Raw genomic sequence first — 12,692 nt, forward strand, 5'->3', positions numbered from 1 at the left:
AATCCTCAGGCCGTTTACATTGCCGTCTGGCCGTGCTCTGATGCCTAATCCGGTCTACTAGTGAGGCGCTGCGCTCAACTGGCCCAGCACAAAGGCTTTGAGTGTATAAATACAGATGACTCACTGGAGGAAGAGGCGGTGGGGTCTGCGTCGACCGGGAGCATGTTAAAATAAGAGCAGAGACAAACGGATGTCATGCCAGCTGCTGCCTCGTGCGAAGAACAGAGTTAGCTGTTTTGTAGAGTCTTGGCACTGAATCTTCGTTTTAGAGGATCATACAAACAAACAAACAAAATACAAACAGGTCACTGTTTTCTCTCTGTTGTCAGAATTAAGTGAGATGTGTATTTCTTAACTAGGATACATGGAGGACCCCCCCCCCCGTGACATCTCCATCCCCAGCCTACCTCAAAGCATTTACTTTGTATGTGTATGTGTGTGTGCCAGTGTCAGAGAGAGAGAGAAAGAGGGGTGTGGTGCGCTTACATGTTCACCTCACCTAAGGGGCAGAGGTTCATGTCAGATGTGTCTCGTTACTGTTTTCCGTATTATTATTATCATCATCGTATTGCTGTTATTTAAGGCAGGGTCTCTTGTTGAGCCTGGAGCTCATTGATTGGCTAGACTGACTGACTGCCCAGTGAGCCCTGGGAACATACCATTTTCACCTCCCAGTGTTGGGATTTACAGGTGCATGCTGACTTTATTTATTTAAAGCGAGGCATCTACAGAGCAAATGACTCTTAGGTTGTGATTCAGGTTGAAACAGCTTCTTAAAATGTGCCGAGACCGGGCACATCCACAGATCTCAGCTACAAGATACCCTTCTTTGCCCATCCTCCTTCCTCTTCCCTTTTCCTGAATGGCCTCTTCCAGGTAGGGTTTCAAGGTAGAATTTGTCCTCATATTTCATCCTCTGCTCCTTAGGCAAGATCTGATGCCTCATGGTCAGGTGCAGGGCTCTCTTAACCCGTTACGTGCCGTCATTATAAAGACTCTCAGGAAGTCTTCTAAAGGCGTCTTTCACACATTCAGTCTAATCACGCATTGTATCGTCTCTCATTAAACCCGGCTTGCTGAACCCTGCAGCGTCATAATACCATTTTCGGAAAACCATCGCGCCACTTGCTTGATGCTTCAATAGGAGGTCTGCCCGCCATTACGACCCGAGAGTGAAGTGCTGTCTCCTGGGTTAGGTCCTACAGCCCCGTGTGAAATTCACCCGTAAAACAAAATCTCAAAGATAGGTGGATAGATGATAGATAGATAGATAGACCAATAGATAGATAGATACAAGGTGATTACCCCTGGGAATACATTTGAGGTCTCTCTTCCATATCCAAATGTACTTACACACACACACACACACACACACACACACACACACACACACACACACACACAGAGTAAACCTGCTATCATTCATTGCTTAGGCTGAAGATTATGGAGGACGCAGAGACTTGAAAAGTGGTTCTGACCCTTAGGGAAGCAAGAGTCTCTCCAAGCTGGGGGAGAGGTCAATCTCATAGTCAAAGTGAGTTTGGCTGGGGTATCATCCTGGGGGGGGCTGAATCTCAGAACTGGGAGTCCCTTGTCTGCAGAGTCCTGTTTGAAATGACGATTAAAGCAGGTGAGATGACTCTGACGTTACAGAGTTGCTTCAGAAGGAAGGCGCTTTTTCAAGATAAAGAGAAAAGAGGGGCAGTCCGGGGGGAGGGGGCAGGCGGTATCATCCTCGGAGAGATTTTCAACCTTTCTAACACAGCTGCCCTTCAACACAGTTCCCTCATGCCATGGTTGCCCCCCCAACCATAACATTATTTTGTTGCTACTCCACAACTGTAACCCTGCTACTGCTAATGACTGTAATGTAAATACCCAATATGCAGGATGTCTGACATCAGACCCCCTATGAAAGGGTCATTGGACTCCCAAAGGGGTCATAACCCACAGGTTTAGAACCGCTGGCTGAGAGGAATGTGTAGAGCGTAGATTGGGAAAGCCTAGTTGAAGGGTAAGTGAATGGGAAGGTACAGAATGTCTCCCGGGATTCTGGTGTGGTGTAGTTGTGGGGAAAGCAGGCAGATGGCCAGGACGAGGGCGTGGAGAGGTTTGGAAGCAGGGCATCTGAGGGGCAGGCTCAGGGGGGAGTTTTCAAACACATTTACTTCTTTTTTTTTTTTTTTTTTTGGTTTTTACGAGACAGGGTTTCTCTGTATTGTTATGGAGGCTGTCGGTCCAGCTCAGCCTCGAACTCACAGAGATCCGCCTGCCTCTGCCTCCCGAGTACTGGGATTAAAGGCGTGCGCCACCAACGCCCGGCTGAGATAGGTGTTTAAAGGAAAGAAAATAGATATCATCTGCCTACCCCAGAAGTGTCCCTAACAGCTCTGTTGAATATCCTATCACTGAATCTTTGCAAGAGTCAAGCAAGGCTCCACACCAAGGTGGCTTGTGGGCATCAGGGTGGTACCCAGGGCCCTTGGTAGTCTCTCAAAAATAGAACAAGAACTAGGGGGACTAGGTCTTTTGTGGGAGGAAAACACATTTGGAAAAAGTGAAGCAAATTAAGATCAAGTATTTCGGTACCAATATTGTGCTTCTAAAGGGAAGAAAACAGTGTTTGAAATCAGCTCTGGAGGCAATTTTAAAGGGTGTCTCCTATTTCCTTAAAATAGAGAATTGCTGTTTAAAATTGTCCTGGGGGGGAGATGGCCATGGAGGTAAATGGTTTCCATCCAAGGGGACTCAAATGACCCTTCCAAGGTCACAGGACTGAATGGTGCTCGGGAGTTGAGTGTCTTTAGACTTTGCACCCTGGGTGGTTTCCAGTCCTGGGATGTGAGGAAGAAGGAGGTTTTACATGCTAGTCTGCTCACAGTGACTCCCCCCCCCCACCCCAAAAAAAACCCCAGGTGTCACCTGCTGAGACACAGGCTGCTGAGGACTGGAGTCATCCATCTGGAGTTGGTTTTAAAGGACCCACAGTGCCCCTGGTTATCCCTGCCTGGGTCCTGTTACTTACTGGTCTACGCAGGTCCCTAGTGCCGGTAATTTTTAAAGTTCCTGTTTAATTTTATCTTTCAGCAGAGTTGGGAAAAGAAAAGATGATAGCCTCGGGCAGGAAGAAAAGGACAGAGCCAGAGACAGGGGTGAAAAGCCAGTGGACTGTCTGGAGTCTTCCCAGGTCCTGAGTCATTATAACCTCATGGCTCTGACAGCGATGTCCGCACTCTGTCAACGAGGAGGGCATCGTCTGCCGGAAGTCAAGCCGCATGTGGCCCTTAGGAAGGCAGGGAGCCTGGATGACACGAGTAGCTGGGTGACAGTGTGGGGGGGGGTCTTTGTGAAGGTTCTTGAACGTGCAGTGTGCTGGCAGTGCCTGGTGGAGGACAGAGGGTGTCGTGACGGAGCATGGGTAAGAGTAGATAGAAATTGCTTACATAAGCGGATGGCCAACACTCAAAGGACAGTCCATCCGTCCATTCTCCCCAGTTTGGTTCTTCTCCACCAGCTCTGAAGCCTGAGAGACTACTATTTGGAGTGAGTACCGTCCAAAAGCGTAGAATCTCCATAAATTAAAAAAAGAAAAAAAAAAACGGGAAGCCTACCCCCACCCCCTTTATTTTCCATCTTCATGGATTTTTTTTTTTCTGGTCCCTTCCTTCTCTCCTCCTCTCTGACACCCTCTAATTAATGCTCTCATCACTGCCTCTGGCACCCTGCATGCTGTAGGTGGCTGGCGTGACATTGGATGCCTGCCCCTGCAGTGCTATTAGGCACCCCCTGTGGCGCACAAACAAAAAGCCCAGAGTGCCTGACCTAACTATTTTCCTATGAATAGACTGAACTTTCTTTACCAAGATAAAAGGTGTGCGTGCTGCGTCTATTTGCACAGAGACCCCCCCCCATATGCGTACAGGCGTCAAACACAGAGGACCTTGTACAGCAGTGTCCGATGGGACTGCTCTAGTCCAAAAAGACTCAGGCTCAGACGCATCCTGGTGTGTCCCCCCATAAATCAGAAGCTCCGCCCAAATAAATCAGAAGCGGCGGCGGCGGCAACATTTGCGTCTGTTTGGGGGACTGGGGTCAAGCACACCGCTCTTGGTCTGAGCCTAAAGAAGCACCCCGGAAGCACATGGTCTTTCTTCCCTTACCCCAGGATCTCCCATAACCACCACAGGGTAGGGCATCGTCCTTGGAAGCACCCTAAAATGTTTCCAAGACTGGCGTTTTCAGAATCCGTGTGGTTCTAGTCCCCTTCTCCCAGCTGCGAGGAGTGGAAAGACAGTCTCCCCCCATCCCTAGCGCCATAGGCACATACGCAGCTGGTATTTATCGAGCATCTATTCCAAAGATGAAAAAGGACATTAGCGCTCCCCCGGCTAGTTCGTTCCCCAGTGAGCCCTGGTTCCTTTCCTCTGTGGGTGCTGCGATATTCAGTGCTGGCGATGACGGTCAGGGCTGAACCAGGAGTAGCTGGGAGGATTTGCCGGGCAACAGCCTCTCACAGGGAAAGAGAGACGTGTTTTGGAATGTCTTCACCATAGCACTAAAGGGCTGGAGGGTCAGAAACACAGTATGACCTTGGAGACCCACCTGAGAGCAAGAGACTCCCTGAATTTAACCATGTGGACACTGAAACAGTCCTTGTGGATGACGCCCCCTGGGAGGCAGTAAGTCATCCTTTGCTCTGGGTAGTCAGTCAGAGAGTAGCGCTGATCCCTTAGTTGGTTGCTGTAAAAGTGCTTTTTACTTTTTTTTTTTTTTTATTTGGCTGAAGTCTGGACATCTCAGCTTGCCGGTGACTGTCCCAGCAACATCATGGAGTATGTCTATCCTAATGCTCACACATGTTCAGATAGATTACATCATCCCCGGGAGACAGATTATGTTATCACTCCAGTAAAAACTGAGATTAGGGGCCGGAGAGATGACTTGGTGGTTAAAAGCATCGGCTGCTCTTCCAGAGGACCCAGGTTTAATCACCAGCGCCCGCATGGTGGCTTCCAACCATCTCACTCCAGTTCTAGGGGACCTGATGCCCTCTTCTGGCCTCTATGGGAACTGCATGCAGGCAAAACTATCCATACATACAAAAACAAAATTAAACACACACATACACATACACACACCCTGAGATTACAACAATTACTTTATTACTTTTATGGTATGTCTTTATACTAGAGCTGCAATGTAAGCACTGAACTGGACTCTTATTACTGACATTTGACAGCTGAGAAATGTCTTGAGTTTTAATTAAAATGAACGACCTTCTGTTAACTGGTACAGGGCACCACGCGTCGCGTCTTACTGTAGCCTCAGATGCACCTTTTGCTGAAGAGCCAAGCATGAAACTCTACAAGGCAATGTACAATTAGATGCTAAATTAGGAATGCCTACAGCAGGGGCGAGCGCTTAATATATAAATCAATAATGCTCAATAGACAAACGAGTGGCATTGCCTATGATTGTGATGGATTTAGGATGGGGGGGCGGGGTTACCAACAAGAAAGTCAAATTAATTGTTCTAATGCATGAGATGGAAACACGGACAGGGAGATGAGTGAGACCGGGTGAATGGGGAGGGGGGGCTTAAGGGAGGAGTGGGGCAGGTGGGAAGAGGAGCTTCTCTTTTCAGAAGAGAGAGAGGAGCACAGGAGAGGAGCTCGGGCAGTACAGTAGGCAACGTGTGAAAGAGAGACAAGACCCTATACTGTTGAGTGTTGTCCCCACCATCCTGGTCCAAATGGACACACAGGAGGCTGTATTACTTACGAAGCTGTTGGCAGTTTGCTTGGTTTCTTACTGGCTATTTCTGGCTTAAGTATTTACCCCATAATTGTTAATCTAAGTATTTCTCTTACTGGAGAAAGGGTCTGGACTTCTCACCCCTATGACGGCTACATCGTGGCTCTCTGTGTCTCTCCTTCCCAGAGTCTTCCTCGACTCCTAGTCCCACCTATCTTGCTTCCCTAGTGGCCAACGATGCTTTGTTCAACAACCAATAAGAGACAGATTTCAGAATGACATCTCCCTACTATCTGCCTACAAAAATCCCTACACTATCTCCCAAGGCCTCATTTCCCCTCACGTCCCCAGGCACAGTTTTACCAATACTTAACAAACTGGCTGGATTGTCTCATGATTCACTGCTGAGTTCTCATACAGTTTTGGGTGATGGGAACCTTGCTGGAATGGCAGGGAAATAAAGACATGAAAGACAGACAGACACAGACAGACAGACACACAGACACACAGACACGCACATACACAGAGAGAGGGGGGAGGGAAGCAGGGAAAGAAAGAGAGAGAGAGAGAGGGAGGGAGGGAGAGAAACAGAGAGACAGAGAGAGACAGAGGCAGACAGACAGACAGAGAGAGAGAGAGAGACAGAGAGAGAGAGAGAGAGAGAGAGAGAGAAGCTGGGACCAGGTGTCTGGGCTCTTAGAGAAGTTTCAGTGCCCCAGAAGCATGTCTCGTTTATCACATACGGTCGCATGTATGTAACACGTACATCTATGAGGTGAGTTGTTGCATACAGGTAACCAGGGAGCAGGGTTAACTCTGGGCAGCTGAACAAGGAGGCATGTTCAGTTGGTCTCCGTAGGAACAGCCTCTGTAGGGGAGCACACACCTCCGGGGGAGAAAGCTACGATGGGCATTTTCTGCACACGCCGCCAGCACCTACACTCACTCCTGAGGAAGGCTCTGCCATCCCCCCTGAACTTTTGGGAAGACTTTTGTCATTCCAGTGGGGCTGAGGCATTAGGGTCCAGGGCATGACTGAGCCAGGGTCAACAAAACACATCCGCTTTAGTCACTTCTTTCCATACAGTCAGTTTTTTAGAATCTGCTTAGCAGTTAGTAAGCCAGGCGCTGGCCTTTCCGGCTTCAGAGCTTTGATGGAGAGCTTTAGGCTATGGGAAGACTTTGGTGAAGCAACTCCAGGTGGATGCAAGGGACCAATGGGGCATAAAGGGCAGGAACCACACACTCAAAACACCGCCAGGGGCCAGGCAGGCACATGAGTGGAGTTGAGGAGGTGAAAAAAAAAAACCCAGAAGGAACAGCACAGAACCCTGTCTCTCAGAGTACAGCTCTTTTTACAGAATTCAAGTAATGTTAAGGCCCACTTGGCCCACGTGTAAAAACTCATCTTTAAGCTGAAGGGCAATGACCCCGCTTTGCAGTCTGTGACTGGTAGAAAAATGGGCTATTCTAAAATGCCCAGGATAGCTCTAGTGGGCAAGAAATGAGAGCGTTCAGAATAAAAGCTGGACGATTCAATGGGTCTCTGCCTGTGCCGTACTCCCTTGTCACATTCCAAGTGTTTAGACCCAAGTGGCTGGTCCACGGTATACACTTAGGGCAAGATTTCTGAGTGAATGGGTAACCACTGTTAGATTCACATCTCAAAGGCACATAGTCGTGTGAGTAGACAGAAGGAGGCTGTTCTTAACTTTTAGTTATGATTTCATTGGCCACAGAGCTTTGGAAACATTACTTAAAAAATATCTGAGCTCCGGTTCAGGACCAGTGGGTTGTAATGGCCTTCATTTGCAGATACAATTGTCATCTCAGTACAGAAAAATGCAGGGATCCTTAGGACCACATAGGCTGAAAATCCATGGGTTTACAACTCAGAAGGCATTGGCAGTAAACATTCTTGAAACCTGGAGTTGCCAAAGCCCTTTGAGATAGTTTCTACCACGGGCGTTGAGTTTGCAGAGCAAACAGAGGTGTGGCGATTCACTGGCAGCTTCTTAGACCTAAAACTCACATGTGTTTAACAGAGTAACTGACAGCGGAAAGAAAGACGTAGGTACTCTAGTTCCCAGGGGCACTGGCAACTCCTTGGACCTGAAACTCACATGTGTTTAACAACAGAGTAACCAAGAGTGGAAAGACAGATGTAGGTACTCTAGTTCCCCTCCATCACCAACCAATTCGGCCTTTGGCGAGCTGTCTTCAGCACCGATACCATAGGGGTCGTGGCCTGAAATTGTTCTTTGTGATATAGCTTATGATCAAGAACCGGAAGTTACTCTGCCTTATACATTCTGACAAACAACACCAGCACTGTTGTATAGCGGCATTAGTTAGATGAACAAGCAGAAACACCTCTTTACGCGGGGCCATTATCTATGCGGACAGTGTCTGCATCGAGGAGGTTCGGGCTACAGTGTTTTTACTTCACCATGGGCAAAAGCAACATAAAACCACTGAGAGCCTTACTTCTTATTTGGAATTCTGACCTTTCTCCATGCCAGTGATAGGGGCGCAGCAATGTGCCCCCCAGTGCTAATCTCAGACGGCAAACAACCCCAATACTCTACCGTGTGCTTTGCTGTTAAGCTGAAGCAGTGGGCAGGTTAGGCGTTTTAGTGGATTTTTTAATTCACGATATTTTCAGTTTACAGTGGACTTACTGGGACACAACCCCAGTAAGGAGTAGCGTGATCTGCCTAGCTCCCTCCCTCCTTTGATGGATTTCAAGGTATTATCATGTCTACTGTCTACACCATCAATCTATAATAGAGCTAAGGACAGACTATTAGTGTTAAACTTGCATTCCACTCTCCTGTGTTTTAACAACATACTCAACTATTTATTTCCCATGTTGGTTCCTAACTAAATGTTTGGAGATTTTGTTTTACCACAGCCCTCTCTTCTTCCTCCCTCTCTCCCTCGACCCCTTCCTCCCTCCATCCCCATGGGACTGAAGCAACACACAATCAACAGAAACCTTCCTTCAACTTTAAATCTTGATCTCTGCCCATGCCAATGACAGGGGAACTCTAGGAACCCTCCTCTCCCAAAAGAGATGGCAGAAAACAAGTATGAGGAACACGAGACAAACTTTTTAAACGACAGATCATACGCTCCTTAGCTTAAAAACATTCTCCTAAAGTTAAAGACAGACCTTCAACTTGGAGGGATGACCTTAGGATCAAATCAGTTCTAGGTTCTCAATAACTATATATTTAATCAAGGCGATACGGGGGGGGGGGGGGGGCTCATTGCACAGGCCCAGCACAGAACAGTGGTCATAGCCATGGTCCCTCTTATTGTGGAGTATATGCCCTGGCTTCTCATGTCTTAGGACTGGGCAAATATACTTTAATTACATGGTGGTTTTCAAACCCAGCTGGACACATGCCTGTGGTGGTGACTGTGTTTCGAGTATAGATATTCAAAGCCCACCCAGTCAGGCATGCTGGGAATTTAAAACTCTAGAATCTGCTTTTTTCAAAAGACAAAGAACCATGGGTGGTGATTGTGCATGCCTTTAATTCCAGCACTCGGGAGGCAGAGGCAGACACAGGTAGATCTCTGAGATCCAGACCAGCCTGGTCTACAGAGGGAGATCCAGAACAGCCAGGGGAGGGCTACTCAGAGAAACCCCGTCTCACAAAAAAATAAAAAACAAATAACAAAAACAACAACAACAACAAAGAAAAACCTAAGTAAGTTCTGACGGGGGAACTCCTTCTGTGTATATGTTGTCTTATTGGTTCATTAAATAAAGCACTGTTGGCCAATTGGAAAGCAAGATAGGTGGGACTAGGAGTCGATGAGGATTCTGAGAAACAGAGGCACAGCCAGTCATGATATAGGACTTGGGAGAAGAATTCTGGACCCTTTTCTCAGGTAAGAGAAGACCACCTGGAAATACTCAGATTAGTAGTTATGGGTGAATAATTAAGTAAGGGCTAGCCAATAAGAAACCAAGCAAACAGCCAACAGCTTCATAATTAATACAGTGTCTCGTGTGTTATTTGGGAGCTGAGACAGGTAGGGACCCAGGTGGCTGGTAGGAAGACTACACGTTACAAAGTTCCCATGTATTCTGATGCACATGGTTCAGGCACCATCACACATGGGAGCCAAGGCTTAAGGAAGTTTTTAAGCAATGGCTTACTACACCAAGAGTCTATTATATTTTCACCAAAAGAAAAATTCATAATTATATTTACATAGCATTTACATATATGTGTGTGTATAAAATACATGTATATATGTGTACTCACATGGCCACACATTTAACTTCCAGCAATTTCTCAGGTTGTAAGATTACTGTCTTGTATAATCTCCAAGGTTCTCTCGTTTAATGTTTTTTTAACATTTTAAAAGATGAATGTTCCTAAACATTTCTAGAGTTTCTGTACTAAATTAAGACGAGTGACAGCAGCCAATAAATTTCTCAATAAATTTAGCAGATTCCTCATTAGGATGGTGGAAAATTTAACCTGCACACATATGCTCAGTGACTTTCACATTGTAAAAAGAAATAGTTATTTTTAAACACAGGTCTAAAAATTTGCCTTTGCTTTGAATTAAAAAAAAAAAAGAGGGACAGAAGATATTAATACAATCCGGAAAACCTTAAGGAATTCTTCTGGCATTAAGATGGAAGCTGCCAGGCTGGAGAGATGTCTCAGCGGTTAAGAGCGCTGACTGTTCTTCCAGAGGTCCTGAGTTCAATTCCCGGCAACCACATGGTGGCTCACAACCACTTGAATGAGATCTGGTACCCTCTGCTGGCCTGCAGGCAGAAGGCTGTATATACAATAAATAAATAAAATATTTTTTAAAAAAGATGGAAGCTCCCATGCCCTTCTTAGCTGTTTATTGGTCAGCCTTCTCCGCAGTGAACGCTATCCACGTACAAATGTTTAGACCATCTCATTAAAGGGCTGAAGGGGAGAGGGCTAGGTGCCAGGGGCAACAAAGGAGGTCCCTCTGTGTGAGCAGGGAGTCCCTGAAGTCAGCAGGAAGTTCAGTGTCTTTTAGGTGGGGTCAGTGTATTTGCTACATTCTATATATTTAATGATGCTATAGTCTGCCCTGCACCTGTCTCCACAGGTGAGAAAAAATTTAGACATGACAATAACCTCTTTCATTCTCTCTGAGTCAATGACAGGGATGCCCATTTTGCAAAGTAGCCTTCAAAGTGACAGGCTCCTCCTGGGGCTATCTTTGCATATACTTTTGTATCGGTCAGCCTGCCTCTCAGTGTTTGCTGTCTTGCCATGAAGAGACACCATGATCACTGCAACTCTTCTAAAGAAAAGCATTTAACATAACCGGGGAGCTGGCTTACGGTTTGGAGGTTTGGTCCATTATCATCGTGGTGGGAAGCATGGTGGCACACGGTCGAGACGGGTAGGCAGCAGGGAGGGAGTGAGCCAATGGACCAGGCTTGGGTCTTTGAAACCTCAAAGCCCACCCCCCAGTGAAAAACTTCTTGCAACCAGGCAACGCCTCCCAACCCCTCCCAGCTAGTGCCACTCCCTAAGGACTAAGCATCCAAACACACCAGCCTAAGGAGGCCATTCCTATTCAAACCGCAACATCCCTTCCTTGCAATTCCTTTTTATCCCTGGAACCGACCCCTTTCTAATTTCCTGACCTTCCCTCACAGCCAGCCCCACGTAAACACACACATTAAAATTAGAAGGTAGGATTCACATGTGAGAGAAAACAAGTAGTGATTGTCTCTCTGAGCCTCGGCTATACCACTTAATGCATTATTTTCCGTTTTCATCAGTTTTCCTGGCTATCTTGTTTTCCGTTACAGCGGAATGAAACGCCATTGTGCGTATGTACCACACGTGCGTTAGCCATTCATTTGTGGATGGACATCAACTTGCTGTTGAGAGTCAATGGGAACATTCCTGCATGTGTGGGCATCTCTGTGGCAGGCTACGGGCACACGCCCAGGTGACTCCAGAGATTTTCACAGAAACGAAGCTGGGGAGCATGTTTCCATGACACTGGAGCAAGGATTGAAAGAGCAGCTCACATTCTCCTCTCCTTCTTATGGAAAAACATGAGCTTGCTGTGCAAGACAATAGGAATTGTTTTACCTATTGCTGACGGCTGCATTTGGGTGATTATATGCGTGTATTGTGCGTGTGTGCCTGTGTGTGTGTGCCTGTGTGTGATGTATGTGTGTCTGTGTGGTGTGTGCATGCCTATGTGTGTGTGTCTGTGTGTGATGTATGTGTGTGCCTGTGCATGTGTGCCTGTGTGTGATGTATGTGTGTCTGTGTAGTGTGTGCATGCCTATGTGTGTGTGTCTGTGTGTGATGTATGTGTGTGCCTGTGCATGTGTGTCTGTTTGTGATGTATGTGTATCTGTGTGGTGTGTGTATATGTGTGTGTGTGTGTGTGGTATGTGTTTGTGTGTCTCTGTGTGTCTGTATGTGGTGTGTGTGTGTCTGTGTGTGTTTGTGTATCTGTGTGCGTTTGTGTGTGATGTATGTGTATCTGTGAGGTATATGTGTGCCTGTGTGTGGTGTGTGCCTGTGTGTGTGTGTGTGTGTGTCTATGTGGTGTGTGTGTGCCTGTGTGTGTGTGTCTATGTGGTGTGTGTGTGTCTGTGTGTGGTGTGTGTCTGTGGGTGTCTGTGTGGTGTGTGGTGTGTGTGTGTGTGTGGTGTGTGTCTGTGGGTATCTGTGTGGTGTGTAGTGTGTGTCTGTGGGTGTCTGTGTGGTGTGTAGTGTGTGTCTGTGGGTGTCTGTGGGGTGTGTGGTGTGTGTGTGGTGTCTGTATGTGTTTAATGCATTTGCATTCAGTTAATGGCCTAGATGCCAGTCCAGTGATCTTCCTCAGCTGTCCCTCACTTTATTATTTGAGGTGGTCTCATTGAACCCGGAGCTTGCCATTGTAGCTAGTCTGGC

The 12,692-nt window shown here is 46.9% G+C and overlaps 1 pseudogene; it reads right to left on the bottom strand.

The window, feature by feature from the left end:
• Positions 1-812: 812 nt before the first annotated feature.
• LOC101844501 lies at positions 813-1,160 on the bottom strand (annotated as a pseudogene).
• Between the last annotated feature and the right edge of the window lie 11,532 nt (positions 1,161-12,692).

This window comes from Mesocricetus auratus, unplaced genomic scaffold (genome assembly GCF_017639785.1).
Source record: "Mesocricetus auratus isolate SY011 unplaced genomic scaffold, BCM_Maur_2.0 Super-Scaffold_15014, whole genome shotgun sequence".
Taxonomy (NCBI): domain Eukaryota; kingdom Metazoa; phylum Chordata; class Mammalia; order Rodentia; family Cricetidae; genus Mesocricetus; species Mesocricetus auratus.